The sequence below is a fragment of the Miniopterus schreibersii genome (genome assembly GCF_964146895.1).
Source record: "Miniopterus schreibersii genome assembly, chromosome: 11".
NCBI classification, from domain to species: domain Eukaryota; kingdom Metazoa; phylum Chordata; class Mammalia; order Chiroptera; family Miniopteridae; genus Miniopterus; species Miniopterus schreibersii.
In genome coordinates, this window is record NC_138111.1 from 23,167,715 (window position 1) to 23,183,230 (window position 15,516).

At 38.5% G+C, this 15,516-nt stretch overlaps 1 long non-coding RNA gene across 3 annotated transcripts in view; it reads left to right on the forward strand.

Moving 5' to 3' along the window:
* Nucleotides 1-12,394, forward strand: part of LOC308564296 — a 30,811-nt gene extending 18,417 nt beyond the window's left edge. For 2 of the 3 annotated variants that reach the window (XR_013999921.1, XR_013999922.1), the window contains 3 exons: nucleotides 6,612-6,729; nucleotides 7,284-7,387; nucleotides 10,625-12,393. This is a non-coding gene — a long non-coding RNA (uncharacterized lncRNA). Of the gene's footprint in view, nucleotides 1-6,611; nucleotides 6,730-7,283; nucleotides 7,388-10,624 lie in introns of all 3 variants that reach the window. The other variant, XR_013999920.1, reaches the window with a different exon arrangement.
* Nucleotides 12,395-15,516: the final 3,122 nt, after the last annotated feature.

A 15,516-nucleotide genomic window follows, 5' to 3' on the forward strand; every position in this document is an offset into this window, starting at 1 on the left:
TTAGGACCCAAGTGGGAGTCTTGTGTTGGAGGATGTTGTGCAAACCACATGCGTAAGGAAAATAATTTACATTTTCCTTTCTTAGCTTCTGGAACATCAGTGATTCCATCCTCCCACTTCTGCTGGGCAGAAATTGAGGTGTTCTCCTTATGCTCCCTCATCTTCTCCAGAACCCACCAACACACACACACACTCTCTCTCTCTCTCTCTTTTTTTCTCGCTCTCTCACTCACTACACTGTCTTTGCCATTCCTGTCAGAGGGATCCAGAATAACTACTTTGTTTTTCTGATCCAGGGACCCAAGGAAGCACAAAGTCTTTGATACTAAAGGAGCCCATCAGCAGTTCACTTTTTCTTCTACATTACTACTCTTCCCACTCATGACAGCCTTTTAGCTTTCTTTCCTCTGTTTCCTTACTCACCATTTTATCCCTTCCTTGCACAATGTCTAGGATATAGTAGGCATTCAATAAATAGTTCTTGAAAGACTAAAAGACAAGATGCATTGTATATTCAATACCTTAATAATACTCAATTACAGAAAAATGGCATGAGATCCAGGGCCAAAATATTGCCTTACCTAAAATTTTTTTTATAAGAGCAAATTGTTCTTAGCAAGCGTGCCCCACCTTCATCTCCACTTCCACATTAGAGTTCACACCATTTCTAGCTTTGTTTGATTACCCTGAGTATAGTTTTGGTGGGGAAGGAGATGAATGGAAACCTCAACCTGGAAATCTCCAGGTTGGAGGCAGGTCTGTCTCATGGTATTTCTCCATCTTCCTTTACAATTGCATCACTTTACAGTGGAAAAGTTTCCACAGATTTAAGTTCATAAAGGAAATTAATCATAGGAGACATACTCCTTACTGTTAGAAAGTGGTAAGAGAAAATAATCTGTGGAAATAGAAGATATCTGGACAACTCAAATTCATTATTTCAGCTCCCTTTCTAGGTGTAAAACCTTCGTGGTATTCACTGGCTTCTACAGACTTCAACGTTGGGAGGTGGGGGTGGCGGTGGGCAGCAGACTTAATTCTGTTAGTTTCCAGTTTTTGAACCCCTTGCTTATATCATCAGTTCCATTAAAAACTGTAGTAATTGTCTTGATACTTTAGCCCTCCTACATACCTTTTCTCCCACTAACTCAATTAACTTTTTAGAATTTTTAATTTAAATTATTTGATATTACTTATTGATTAGTGTGTTAAAACCTGCAAAATTATAGATATCCAGGCCCATGGTCCAGAGAAAATAACCTTCATAATTTTGATATCCATAAGAACTCAAACTTATATAGACAGCAATACTTGGACAACCCCCCTCCCCACTGGTTTCCTAGAAAACCTTTAGAAATGTGAAAGAGAGGCTTAAACTTCAGGACCTTATCTTTGCCTGACAGTCCAGACTCATGTTTAGTCTGGGCCATTATGATGTACCAACAGACTGTCCAGACATGTTCAAAGCAGGGAACCTGGTCCTTCAGGACTTTGGCCCTGGATCCCATGCAGTATAATGTAACATGCAGAAACACTGTGTGTCCAAAGATGAAGAATGTGTGTGTGTGTGTTCCTACAACCTGGAGATTGTCTCCAAGACTTCAAGTGAAAGTGATAACCCAGGCTTGAATTTGCTGTTACACACAAATCTTGTTCACTGCCTACTCCATATCCAAACCTCATTAAGAAATTAGAAAAAGATAGGCAACACTGTTGGTGAGAATGTGGAGAAACTTCTGGTGGGAGTATAAAATTATGTAATCATTTGGAAAAATTTTGGCTGTTTCTTGTAAAATTAATCATATACCAGTGCTGTGGCCCAGAAATTCTACTTCAGGGTATTTATTCAAAAGAAGCAAAAACATGCCCACAAAAGGACGTGCATAAGAATGTTCACAGCAATCTTATTCAGACTCTCCCCAAACATGTAAGAACCCAAATATCCATCAAAAGAAGTATATGTTATGGTATAATTCATGTAAAAGAATACTATTCTGTAAGAACAAAAAAATGAACTACTAATGTATGCAGGAACAAGAGCAAATTTCAAAAATATTTTGTTGAGTGAAAGAAGCTGGACACAAAATAATATTGAAGGATTCTATTTATATAAAATTCTAGAAGGGTCAGAATTTATGTTGACAAAAATAAGAGCAGTGGTTGCCTATGAGGGCATATGGTAATTTTCTGTGGTGATGGAAATGTTTGATATCTTGATTGGGGGAGTGGTTGCCTAGGTGTATATATCAAAACTTGTTGAATTGTACACTTAAGGTTAGGCATTTCATTGTATGTATATTTATCTCTATAAAAACCAACCCTCCAGTTAACTATATGCCATTATAGTAATGACCTGTTGGGCAAAAATTACAATAAAGAACAAATAAACAAATCGGTGGTAATGTTAGACAGATTTCAAGGCAAAAGCATTATAAGACACATTAAATAAAGTAATGCATTTTGTATTGGTAAAAGGTAGAATTCATAAGAAATATTTCTATCTGGAGGATGCAGCACTGAAATATGTAAACAAAAATATTATAAATATAAGGGGGATTTGAGATGAACACGATAGCTGCAACTCAGTAATTGACAGAATAAGTGGATACAAAAATGATATATAAAATTTGGATGAGAAAAACCAATGATGTATATTCTCTGCCCTACAGAGACAGTATTCATTGTTTTCTGATGTCCACATTAAACATTTATAAAATGTGATTATATTGTGGGCTAGGATAGAAAAATTAATTTTCAAAAGCAGAAAATGTATAGGCCACAGTCTCTAACTATAATACCATAAAAATTTGAACTTGATTAAAGCAAAAAATCTAAACTCTTTAATAATTTAAAATATACTTTCCTAAATCATTTTTTGGGGCAAAGAGAAAATGAATGCATTAATAATAATAAGGACTGGTCCTAAAAACTTAAGGGTATGGCCAAAGCAGTATTTAAAGCAGATTTATTGCCTTAAACATAGTATTTTAATATTAAATGTGAAAAGGGAAGAATTAAATGATTGAAAAAATAAAAAATAGAGCAGCAAATACAACTGAGGATGTAGGAAACAGAAACTAACAAAGTTAAATATAAAAATTACAAAATTGGTAAACATAAAGTGTGAAATGATAAATTCAGTTAGTATGTTGAGAAACAAAACTGAATTAAGGGCAGCTAAGGAAAAAGAAAGGAAAATCAATACAACAGTAAGATTGGAAATGGGTATGCAACCACAGATATGAGGGACATAAGACATCACAAGAGAACCTGATAATACTCCTTTTCAAGCTAATGGATCTGAAAGTCATGATAAAATAGATGGTTTTCCAAGGAAAAAACAAAATTTTAAAATTAAAGAATATCTGTGTATACCAGGACCCATACAAGGAATTGTAAAGATTGTCAAAAATGTATTCTACCCAGAAGACAATGGACTTTGATGATTTTATGAGTAATTCCTGGAAATGTTCAATGGTTGTTAAATATTTTAGATATAAGAAATATACAGAAATCTCAATTCATATTTTTTGAATCAGACGTGATACCTAAACATGGCAAAACTAATGTATACACACAACTGTATCAATCTCACCTATGAAAATTGATATACAGATTCTATAGGGATATTAAAAAATAATTCTTATACTATGTTAAACATATTATACCATAACCATATAATGTAGGGCTTATATCTGGGATTTATGGATAATTCAACATGAAATTTATTAATATAATTTATTACATTAAACAGACGAAAAGAGGAACAAACATGATACCATAAAGGCATTTAATACAAGTTACTACCCATTACTGATATAAAACTCTTAGTAATGTGAGACCAGAAGGAGATTTTCTTAACATATTAAAGCCTATTTATGAGAAACTAAGAATATACTTTCTTTTTTAAAAAAATATGTTTTTATTTTTAGAGAGAGAAGGGAGAGGGAAAGATAGAAACATTGATGAGAGAGAAGCATCGATTGGCTGCCTCCTGCACACCCTCTACTGGGGATTGAGCTTGAAACCCAGGCATGTTCCCTGACCAGGAACCCAACCAGCGACCTTTTGGTGCACAGGATGACAACCAACTGAGCCACACCAGCTGGGCAAGAATAAACTTTCTTAACGTTGAACCTTAGAAACATTCCATTAAAGGTGGCAAATATTACTGAAATATTTAACATTATTATGGGGGTTTCTAGCCATTGTTTTAAATAGAGGAAGAGTAATTACGTATAAATATTGGAAAGGAAGGGACAAAATTATCATTACCTAGAAAATATTTAGAAAATATAAGTTAATCAAATGACAAACTTTTAGAGCTAATTTGAATTTTTGGTAGGCTCTTTGGTTAGTGTGTGTTTGTCAATATACATACATATATACTACATCATATGATATATACCATATCATGTGCTATCCCCTCATATATACATACGTTTTTTATCTATACACATGTACATATCTGCATGTTGGTTTCACATGCATATATGAACCAACACAAACCAGCTAGAAAATACAATAGAAAACAAAATTCCTTTCGTAATTGCAATTAAAAAATATAGAGACCTTGGAATTAATTTAGCAAGAAATATGCAGGATATATGAGAAAACTACAGAATTCCCTGAGGACAAAGAAGAATAAGTGGAGAGATACCATATTTCTGGATGAAAAAACTTAAAATTATAAAAATGTGAATTTCCTCCAAACTACCCTGTAAATTCTGACCAAATTCCAATGACAGGTTTTGAGAATTTGCCAGAATGACTCCAAAGTTTAGATGGCATTACAAACAGTTTAAGGTACCAAGAAAAATATTTTTAATGTAATGGAGGGTGACTTGCCTTATAACTTATTAAGACAATTATGAAGCTATGATAATTTGTTCTGCATAGAACTGGCTCAGAAATAGGCAGATCACAGGAACAGAATCAAAAGTACAGAACAGCCATAAGTGTGTATAGCATTACATATAATTAAGTTGTAAACTCATTTTAAATCAGCAGGAAAAACATAAAAAAAAACAGCATTGGATGGGGCACTAGTTCACTTATCTTAGAAAAATCCTTTTGGAACTTTTCTCCTCTAATTGCTCTTCACAATGTCAAATTCATCTAACTTCCAATATTTTTCCCCATCCTCTGCAGCTGCTTCTAATTCACTTCATTGCCCCTTTGTCTAAAATTTCTTTCATATTCTCTTTTGGATCCCGCTTTATCTTCTTCCTCCCCAATTTTCCCTTTCCTATATTTATTTTCCACCTGATAATTCTCTGCCTTTGTGGGTTTAAAAGAGAAGAGGCTGTGAATACTCAAGTGTTGATTTTTTTTATTTTATTGATTTTTAGAAAGAGAGGAAGTGGCAGAAGAGAGACAGAGAGACATCAATTGGTTGCCTCCCATACACACCCCAACCTGGGGATCAAACCTGAAACCAAGGTATGTGCCCTGAGCGGGAATTGAACCCACAACTTTTTGGTGTATGGGACAATGCTCCAACCAACTGAGCCACCTGGCCAGGGCTCAGGTGTTGATTTTTTTTTGTTTTCAGAGTTAAGTAAACTGTGGGTCATTTATGAACGAGAGTGCAGTCATTACAAATGAAACCAAGACAGGGATTTTTAGACTGCTGGGGTACTTGTAAGATGGCTCAGAAGCTTCCAGAGGTGGACATAGAGTAGGACTAGCAGACAGGGCATGAATTCCTAAATATGCTTTAACCAGAGCAATATTGGTTAAAGGTTCACATAAAATTTTTTTCAGGAAAGGTTACTGCTACTGAAAAGTTTAAAGGTTACCTCTTATAAAAACAGTTACATAATAAATATGTTCAGTAGAAAATAACATTTAAAAAGTAGCATGATTTGAAAATTAAAAATATATGGCTATGAAAAGCAGTTAATAGTAGTTCTGTCTGAGTGGTGGGAAGTGAATAAATTTATTTACTCCTTCTGCTTATCTTTAAAATACTATATACTGGTAACATATTATTTGTTTTTATTTTATACGTTTTGGGGTATAATTTAGATCAGTAAGATGCACATATTTCAAGTGTACAATTTGATGACTTTCACATATCTGTACATCCATATGACCACCACACAGATCAAAATATAGAATATTTCTCAGAAAGTTCTCCCATGTCACCTTTCAAGTCAATAGCCCCATCCCACCAGAGATCACCACTATTTTGACCTAGTTTAGATTTGTTTTTGCCTGTTCTTAAAGTTCTTGTAAATGAAATCATACAGCATGTAACTTTTGGGCCTGGGTTATTCTGTTCAACATATTTATGAGATTAATTCGTATGTGTGTGTATTATTAGTAAGTTTTCTTTAAGTTGCTAGGTAATATTTCATTTTATGACAATATTACAATTTGTTTATCCTTTTGTTGGGCATTTGGGTTATTTACATTTTTTGTTATTAGGAATAAAGAGGCTCCGAACAATCTTGGGCATATACTTAGGAGTAGGATTACAGTATATGTGCTTCTCTTGACTTTTCAAATTTTTTCCAAATTTCTCTTCAAAGTGGTTGCATGAATTTACATTTCAGTGAACAGTGCTTGAGACTTGCCCATTCTCTTTTTTCTCTGTCACTATGAAGTAAACAAGGCCAACTGTCCCCTACAGGAAGACCAAAACAGCCTGCGGTAATGTGGCAAAACCAACTCTCATCTGGTCCAGCGTCCACTCCAAGAGAAACATGCTGAGAGCAACAACAGGTCTGTGGGTCAGCAGTTGTTCTTAGTGTCCATGAGTTTCTGGGCTGCAAGCCCAGTCTTACTGCATAGAACTATACACACATGTGCCAATGTCAATTTCTTGGTTTTGATATTGTATTATAGTTATGTAAGATACAACCATTGGGGCAAACTGATGAGGGGTACATAGGAACTCTCTGTTATATCTTTGTAACTTTCTGTGAATCTTTAGTTATTTCAAAAATTTAAATTTAAGTCTTTACAAGGTGGTTAATAGGATTCTCTTGGGCTGATTCCATGACGTCTTCCACAATTGTCTGAGTTGGGGCTTTTTTTTTTTTTTGTAAAACAAAATTGTAGATAACCTGACAATGCAGTTGCTTTTCATAGTTTAACTATGAAGTTTGTTCCCAAGGAATTTTCTATTGAAGGCTCAACTACACATTCAGTGGTCTGTGTGTTTATATTGTGTTCGAGCAGCACTAAGGCCAGCCTTAGCAATAGCACGTGTGTACTGTTGTTTCTGGATCCTTGGACTCCATGCTAGGTACCACTTTTCTCTTCTCCATTTCTAGGCTCAGTGCTCCCCAGCTCTGGGCAGACAGGACTGTGGAGTGGCCTGGCAATTGTCCCTTCTGACCTCTGAGGAGAAAATCCCCAAATGACCATGGGCACATGGGTAAGATATGCCCCATGGTCACATAGGGATTCAGTCAGCCTAGAATCCTTTCTCCTCTAGATCAGGTGGAGGGTGTCAAGGGATGAAGGGGGTGCTGCAGGGAAGAGGAAAGATGAACAGCCCCAGAGTTGCCTGCTCTCATCCCCAGAACCTGAGGAGCCCTTAGGTTGCACTGGAAAGGGAATCGAGGTCACAACTGGGATTCAGGTTGCTAGTCAGCTGACCTTAGAGGGGGAAGTTATCCTGGTTTATTCTGGTGGGCCCAGTGTAATCACAGTGGTTCTTAAAAGTAGAAGAAGGAGGCAGGAGATGAGAGTCAGAGAAAGAGAGATGATGATTGAGTCAGGATCAGAGAGATGCTTTGCTGCTGGCTTTGAAGATGGAAGAAGGGGCCATGAGTCAGTGAATGTGGGTAGCCTCTAGAAATAGGAAAAGGCAAGTAAATGAATTCTCTCCAAAGCTTTCAGAAGGGAATGCACCTTGATTTTGGTCCAGTGAGACCTGTGTTGATATCTGACCCACAGAACTGTAAAATAATAGATTTGTGTTGTTTTAAGACACTGTCTTTGTAGTAACTTGTTATAGCACAATAGAGCACTGATGTAATAGAAAACTAATATACTCTTGCATTACGTAAGGTCCCAGGGTAAGAAGGAGGCCTGGCCTCAGGAATCAGAGTAGAGTCCTGAGGCTGAGTAGTGAAATCTGAGACAGGAGGTGGTTACTGGGTAGGACAAGAAGCCCAAGGTTCAGGGGGCATGATCTCAGAGAGAACAGCGCTATGCCAGGAGGCATGGAGTAAAAGAGAGGTTCAGCTCAAGCAGTCAGAGAAGCAGTTTTGGGGATTTGGAGTACATAGGAGTAGCATAGAGAGGTGAAACTTGGAATGGGGGAAAGTGTATTTGGGAACAATGGGTTTACAATAAGCTGGGGAACAGAAAGGAAGTGGAAAGAGCACAGGGCTAGGAATCAAGAAGTCTGTATTTTAGTCATTTTGCTGGCCGAGCTTTCTGATACAGGTAAGTCTTTAAACTTCCTGGGCCTCCATTTTCCCATATATACAGGGTGGTGCAAAAGTAGGCTTATATCAGTTCATATGGAAAATAATACAATATTAATAAATAGTAATACAAGAATAAACCCTGTTTCATGTACTCACAACTTAAGCCTACTATTGCCCCACCCTTTATATGATGAAGGGCTCAGAGTATGGAGATTGCTTTCCAGATTGAAATAAATATTACATGATGTGGTGAAACCTTAGTAAGCAATGTAGGTGACCTAACTGTGATGATAACGTTTCCGCTCACTGTGTCACTAGGTCAGTATCTTTGGGCACGTTTTAATGCAGTGCATGTAAATGACAATAGGATGTGGCTCCCCCCTTAGCAGATAATATCACTCCACTTGTGAGTGTCCACCATATTGCTTCACCATAGAAATTATGACCGTGGCACATACGAGCCTTCCTGTAAGTGAAATATTTTGCTTTTACAGAGTTGTATGTCCATAATGCTTTTCATGGGACAAGTTCGAAGTCTTCACATACTGCCTTTCTGATTCCTTTTGGGGTAGACAGGGCAGAGCCATTTAAAAGTTGGTCAGACAGAGAAGCACAGGGCTCTGAGTCCCCAAATCCCTCTTAATTCTTAAACATTAACTATTCCAGAATCCTGAAATACTGAATTTAGTAAAAATGTCTTTGCATTCTGTTTGATTTGGTACACTTTTCAGTTTTTCACAAACCTTTTACTGACAGAGCATTGTAGCATCTGCCAGTGACAGGGCAACCAGAGGGTTTGGCAGCTTGTGGGTGGGAGTTTCAGGGTTTGGGGACTTGGCGGTAGTTAGATGGGCTGTTGGTGTGGGAGGATGGAGCTGTGTATTGATGATGGCCTTGGCTTTTCCCAAATCACAGTTGCATCATATGAGATAGCTGAATTTATGTTGCGCTTTACAAAAGCCTCCTGGGAAAAGGGCAAAACTGGCTTTAGTGCGTAAGAAATTTATTTATGGCAATCATGGTACCAAACTGAGACTGGAGACTGTTGAGAATCTGGACTGTTTTCTGGTGGAGAAAAAAAATAAATTCTATTTTACTTTTGTAAGTAGAAATCATATAGTAGAATCACTTTGTAGTGCAGTGATTTTTGAAAGTCTTGTCCTTTCCATAGGGCAGCAGGTAGGATATTCTTGTCATACTAATTCAGTTAAGGATGGCTTCTCGAAAGAAATTTGAGGGAAATAAAAGAACAAGAGTGAGTGGACAGAAAATGACCAGCTCCATGGGAGGTGGTTTGAGGATGTCGAGTATGGTTGGCCAGGTTTCTTATGACTCATTTGCACAGCAGAGCTGCATGACTGGTCCTCCTGGAAATACCGGGTCACAGCTTTTTGTGGTACTGAGATGACTCACAGAGAAGGGGCTGTAGGTCCCATCAAAAGTTTATCTGATCTGCATAAATGTGACTTATGTCTATGGTTTAATTTGATTTTTTAACTTGTGGTACCCTGATTTCTACTGATAAAATAAGGTTTAGTATGTATCATGTTAGCAGGAAAAGGAGTCAAGTTCAGGAGAACAGACAGCAGAGATGTGGGACTCCATCTAAAAGACTGGGAGGTACAAGATCAGGTATTAAGGTCAAAGAGTGTAGGTAATTAAAAATTAGGCCTAGCACAGCAAGGATAGAGCTTAATATTTACAGATTTGAAAGCTGAAGTCTAGAACACATCTCAGAGTGTGGGCTACCTGGGATTATAGTTGGAACAAACCAGGACCTCTGACAGCAGTGCTACTTGAGTATGAGAGAAGGTAATTAATTCCCTAAGGCATTTATTCTTTTACCAGAGGGATCATTAAATACTTTTGCCTTGTGATCAGCAGGTTTCCTTCCTCTGTTACTTTCTTTTCTGTTAACTCTGGTAGGGTTACATAGAATTGAGCAGTTTTAAAAAGTTATTGCTAATTGGATAGGCAAAAAAAGTTTTTACTCAAGTTTTTACTTTTTGATCCTAAGTGGGATTTAACAATAACCCCATATATGTTAGCTATCTGCATTTCTCCTTTTGTGACTTATCTACTCGTGCTATTTGTAATTTGTTTATCAAAATTTTAGTGTTTTTCTTATGAAGCTGTGCATGCTCTTGATATATTTGCTTTTTGTCAGTCATATTTGCTATACGTATTTTTCTTTATTTGTATTTACCTTTTAATTTTTGATTTTATACTTTTAGGGTACATGGAATCAACAAAATGAAAAGCCAACGTATGGAATGGGAGAAAATATTTGCAAACCATATATCTAATAAGAGGTTAATATCTAAAATATACAAGGAACTCTTACAACTCAGTAGCAAAAGAAAAACAACCTGATTTAAAAAAATGTAATAAAGTCTTGAATAGACATTTTTCCAAAGAAGACATACAGATGGCCAACAAGTATCTGAAAACATGCTCAACATCACTAATCATCAGGGAAATACAAATCAAAATCACAATGAAATATTACCTTACACCTGTTAGGATGGCTGTTTTCAAAAAGTTGAAAGATAGCAAGTATTGGCAAAAATGTGGAGAAAAGGGAACACTTGTCCACTGTTGGTGGGATTGTAAATTGGTACAACCACTATGGAAAACAGTATGGAGGTTCCTCAAAAAATTAAAAGTAGAACTACCATAGGATCCAGCAATCCTGCTTCTGGGTATATAACCAAAGAAAATGAAATCAGTATCTGGAAGAGAGAGCTGCACTCCTGTGTTCACTGCAGCAGCATTCACAATAGCCAAGGTATGGAAACAACCTAAGTGTGTGTCTGCTGATGAAGGGATAAAGAAAATGTGGTACATGGAATATTATTCAGCCTTAAGAAAGAAGGAAATCCTGTCACTTGCAACAATGTGAATGAACCTGGAGGACATTATGCTAAGTGAAATAAGCCAGACACAGAAAGACAAATAGTTCGTGATTTCAGTTATATGTGAATCTAAACCAAAGAGTACAAAAACCCGATCTCATACAAAGTAGAAGGGTGGTTACTGGAGGCTGGAGCATGGGGGATAAGGGGAGATTAAAAAGAGAAAAGAAATTAAAGTGATGGTTGCCAGGGAATGGAGAGAGGGTGATGGGGAGTTACTGTTTTATGAGCACATAGTTTCAGTTTTTCAGGATGAGGAGTTCTGGAGATGGACTGTGGTGATGATTGTGTGACAATATGAATGTACTTATTACCACTAAACTGTATATTTAAAAATGGTTAAGATACATTTTATGTTATGTATATTTTATCACAATAAAAAATCAAAAGAAGAAAATAATTGGAAAAATATGTTGAAACATAAGAAAAGAAGCAAATAAAATAAGGGACATGTTTAGATATTGCAGAGATTAAACAGATAACAATAAGATCTTATGGTGGGCAATAGTTTAGTGGTTCCTGACTGAGAAAGCTAAACATAGAATTACCATATGACCTAGCAATTCCACTTCTAGATATATACTGGAAATGATTAAAAATGAACTTAAAAAGGTATGTGTACACCAGTGTTCATAGCAGCATTATTGCCAGTAACTAAAGGTAAACAACCCAGGTGTCCATCAACAGATGGTTAGATAAAAAGTGATATCCACGTTCAGTGGACAATGCTGAAATTCTTATATGCTGCTACAACATGACGACTCTTGAAAACATTATGCTAAGTTTGAGCCAGACACAAAAGGACAAATATTATATGATTCCACATATATAAGGTAGAGAATAGGTAAATTCATAGAAGCAAAAAATAAAATAATGGTTACCAGGGCCTGGGAAGAGAGGAGGGAGGGGAGTTATTGTTGCTTATTGGGTAGAGAGTCTGCTTGATATGATGAAAATATTCTGGAAATATTGGTGAACATAACATTGTGAATATATTTAATACCACTGCATTGCACACTTAAAAATGGGTAAAATTGTAACTTTTAGATTATGTATATTTTGCCACAATAAAAAAATTTTAAAGAGTTTTTACTTTATTTTTTAATTTTTTTAATTTATCTTTATTGTTGAGAGTATTACAGCTATACCATTTCCCCCCCCAATTGATCCCCTCCACTTCTACCCCCTTCCCAGGCCTTCACCCCATTATTAACTGTTTCCATGGGTTATACACATATAACTTCTTTGGTTAATCTCTTCCCACCCTCCACCCCCCTTCCCTCTTTCCCCTGAAATATGATCGTCTGTTACATGTGTCAATGTCTTTGGATCTATTTAGTTCATCAGATTCTTTTGTTCATTAGCTTCTTGTTAAAGAAGACCCTTCAACATTTCCTGTAGTGCTGGGCTGGTGGTGATGAACTCCTTTAGCTTTTCCTTGTCTGAGAAGCTCTTTATCTGACCTTCAATTCTAAATGATAGAATTAGAAGGGTAGAGCAATCTTGGGTAGAGCAATCTTGGTTGGGTAGAGCAATCTTGGTTGTAGTTCCATGTTTTTCATCACTTTGAATATTTCTTGCCACTCCCTTCTGGCCTGCAAAGTTTCTGTTGAGAAATCAGCTGACAGTCGTATGGGTGCTCCCTTGTAGGTAACTAAGTGCTTTTCTCTTGCTGCTTTTAAGATTCTCTCTTTATCTTTAACCTTTGGCATTTTAATTATGATGTGTCTTGCTGTGGGCCGCTTTGGGTTCCTCTTCTTTGGGACCCTCTGTGCTTCCTGCACTTGTAAGTCTATTTCTTTCCCCAGGTAGGGGATGTTTTCTGTAATTATTTTTTCAAATAGGTTTTCAATTCCTTGGTCTCTTTCTGCCTCTTCTGTCACCCCAATAATACGAATGTTGGGCCTCTTGAAGTTGTCCCAGAGGCTCCTTATACTGTTTTCATATTTCTGGATTCTTTTTTCTTTTTGCTCTTCTGGTTGGGTGTTTTTTGTTTCCTCATGTTCCAAATTGCTGATTTGATTCTCAGCATCCTCTACTCTGCTGTTGATTCCCTGTAAATTATTCTTCATTTCAGTTCCTGTAGCCTTCATTTCAAATTGGTGCTTTATTATGTTATCGATTTTCTCAGTTATTTCCCTAACAGTCTGCTTAAAAATCCTTATAACCAAAATTCTGAACTCTCTGTCTGTTAGCTTGCTTGGATCTATTTCATTTAGTTCCTCTTCTAGAGGTTTCTTCTGTTCTTTCCTTTGTGACATGTTTCTTTGCCTCCGCATTTTGGCTGCTTTCAGGTGTTTGTTTCTATGTAGTAGGTAGAGCTGCTATGTCTCCTGGAATTGGTAGAGTGGCTTTGTGTAGTAGGTGTCCTGTAGGGACCAGTGGCTCAGCCTCCCCAGTCACCTGAGCTGGGCCTTCTAGGTGCCCCCCTGTGTGGGCTGTGTGCACTGTCCTGTTGTAGTTGAGCCTTGGTTGCTGTTGGCATCCCTGGGAGGAACTGACCCCCAGACCAATCAGCTGTGAGGACCAGATGCAACTACAGCCAGAGAGCTGCTGTGCTGGAGACACCCCTATGGAGCAGGATTTACTTCAGTGGTGCTTTGGTGTTCACCAAGTGCACCCCTTGAGTGTGTCACTCGTGGATGTGGTAGGGTTGTAATCCAGTGTGGTAGAGTCTGATCACCAGGTGCACTGTCTCTGGGGCCTCCAGGGAGGTGCAAAGTCAGCCTCTGCCAGTGCCTTGCCCAGGGCCACCCAGTATGAGCTACACAGCAAACCGTAGCTGGCTGCTACTTGTGCTGGGCTTGGTGTTGCCCAGGAGAGGCCAAGCTATGAGCCAGTGCAGGCTGCCTCTAGTGCCAGGCCTGGGGCCACTTATCAAGCTGTATGGGGCGGCTGCTGCTTGTTTGAGAGATTTTAGGAAAGTCGTAAGCATGAGGCTTGAGAGGCCACTTGCATAGAAAAGCCCCTGGAAAGGGCCTGGATGAGCTGCAGGTGGGGAGGGGCGGGGCCTCTGGGAATCACGGGGCGGGGCCAAAGGTGAGTCAGGTGCTGGCGATTCAAACATGGCGCCTGCCTGCCGGCTGTGTGCGGGGAGGACTCGCCAAAGGAGCCATGGCCTCCGCCAGCCCTTCTGCCTGGAGGAAGCCGCCCCTCCACCTCTCGCCCGGATCTCAGGCAGGTTAGTTCCTCCCCGAGTGTCCCGGGTCCTTTCAGGCCGCTGCCCGGCGCTGGGGCTCAGAGGGAGCGTCCGGGTGAGTCTGTGCCGGGCCCTTTAGAGGAGCTGCTGGGGCTCCCGCAGCCTCTGTGACCCTCAGGGACAGTCCCCGCTGGTTTCACAGCCCAGAATTGTGGGGATGTCTCTTCCTGGCCTGAAGCCCTGGGCTGGGGGCCTGCTGTGGGGCTGGGACCCCTCACTCCTTGGGGAAACCTCCGCCGCCGAGATTCCCTCCCGGGTTTAAACCGGGCACCGGGTGTGGTCCCGCGGCACGTCTTTGTGATTCAGCCCCGATCCGCCCGCCTCTCTGCCCCTCGTCCCGGTCTCGGTCTCGGTGCTGCTTCAGCTCCCTGGTTGTGGGGCTTCTGTTCAGCCGGATTTCAGGAGGCTCTGAGTGATGGTGGTTCTGTGTTTTAGTTGTAATTTTGATGTGGTTGCGGGAGGCGGCGGGCGCAGCTGTTACCTACGCCGCCATCTTGTTGTTCCTCTAAAGAGTTTTTACTTTAAAAATCATGACTTTTAAGATGACTTACATGACTTTTTTCCAATGTACCTTTTTACATATAATTCTTTATATTTTCCTCTAGGCATTATATAAAACTGAATTTTTGCATGTAACAGTTATCCAGTTGAAATTTATTTATGAGAGATACAGATACAAATTTGTGATTACATAATTTGTGTGTTCTCTTTTGCACTGATTAGTGATCTATATAATAATATCTGTTTATGTGTAAATTCTGTTACTGACTTTAAGAATATCAAAATGATTTTTTTGCTTCATAGTGCTTTTGGGTATGGAAATGTGGATACTGAACTTCTGGTTGTGTATTTACCTAAGGCATCTCTTTTATATGTCATATCTGTCCCATGATAGTATAAAATTAGTGTTTTTATTTTTATTTATTTATTTTTTATTTTATTTTTAAAAATATATCTTTATTGATTTCAGAGAGAGGAAGGGAGACGGAGAGAGAGAGAAACATCAATGATG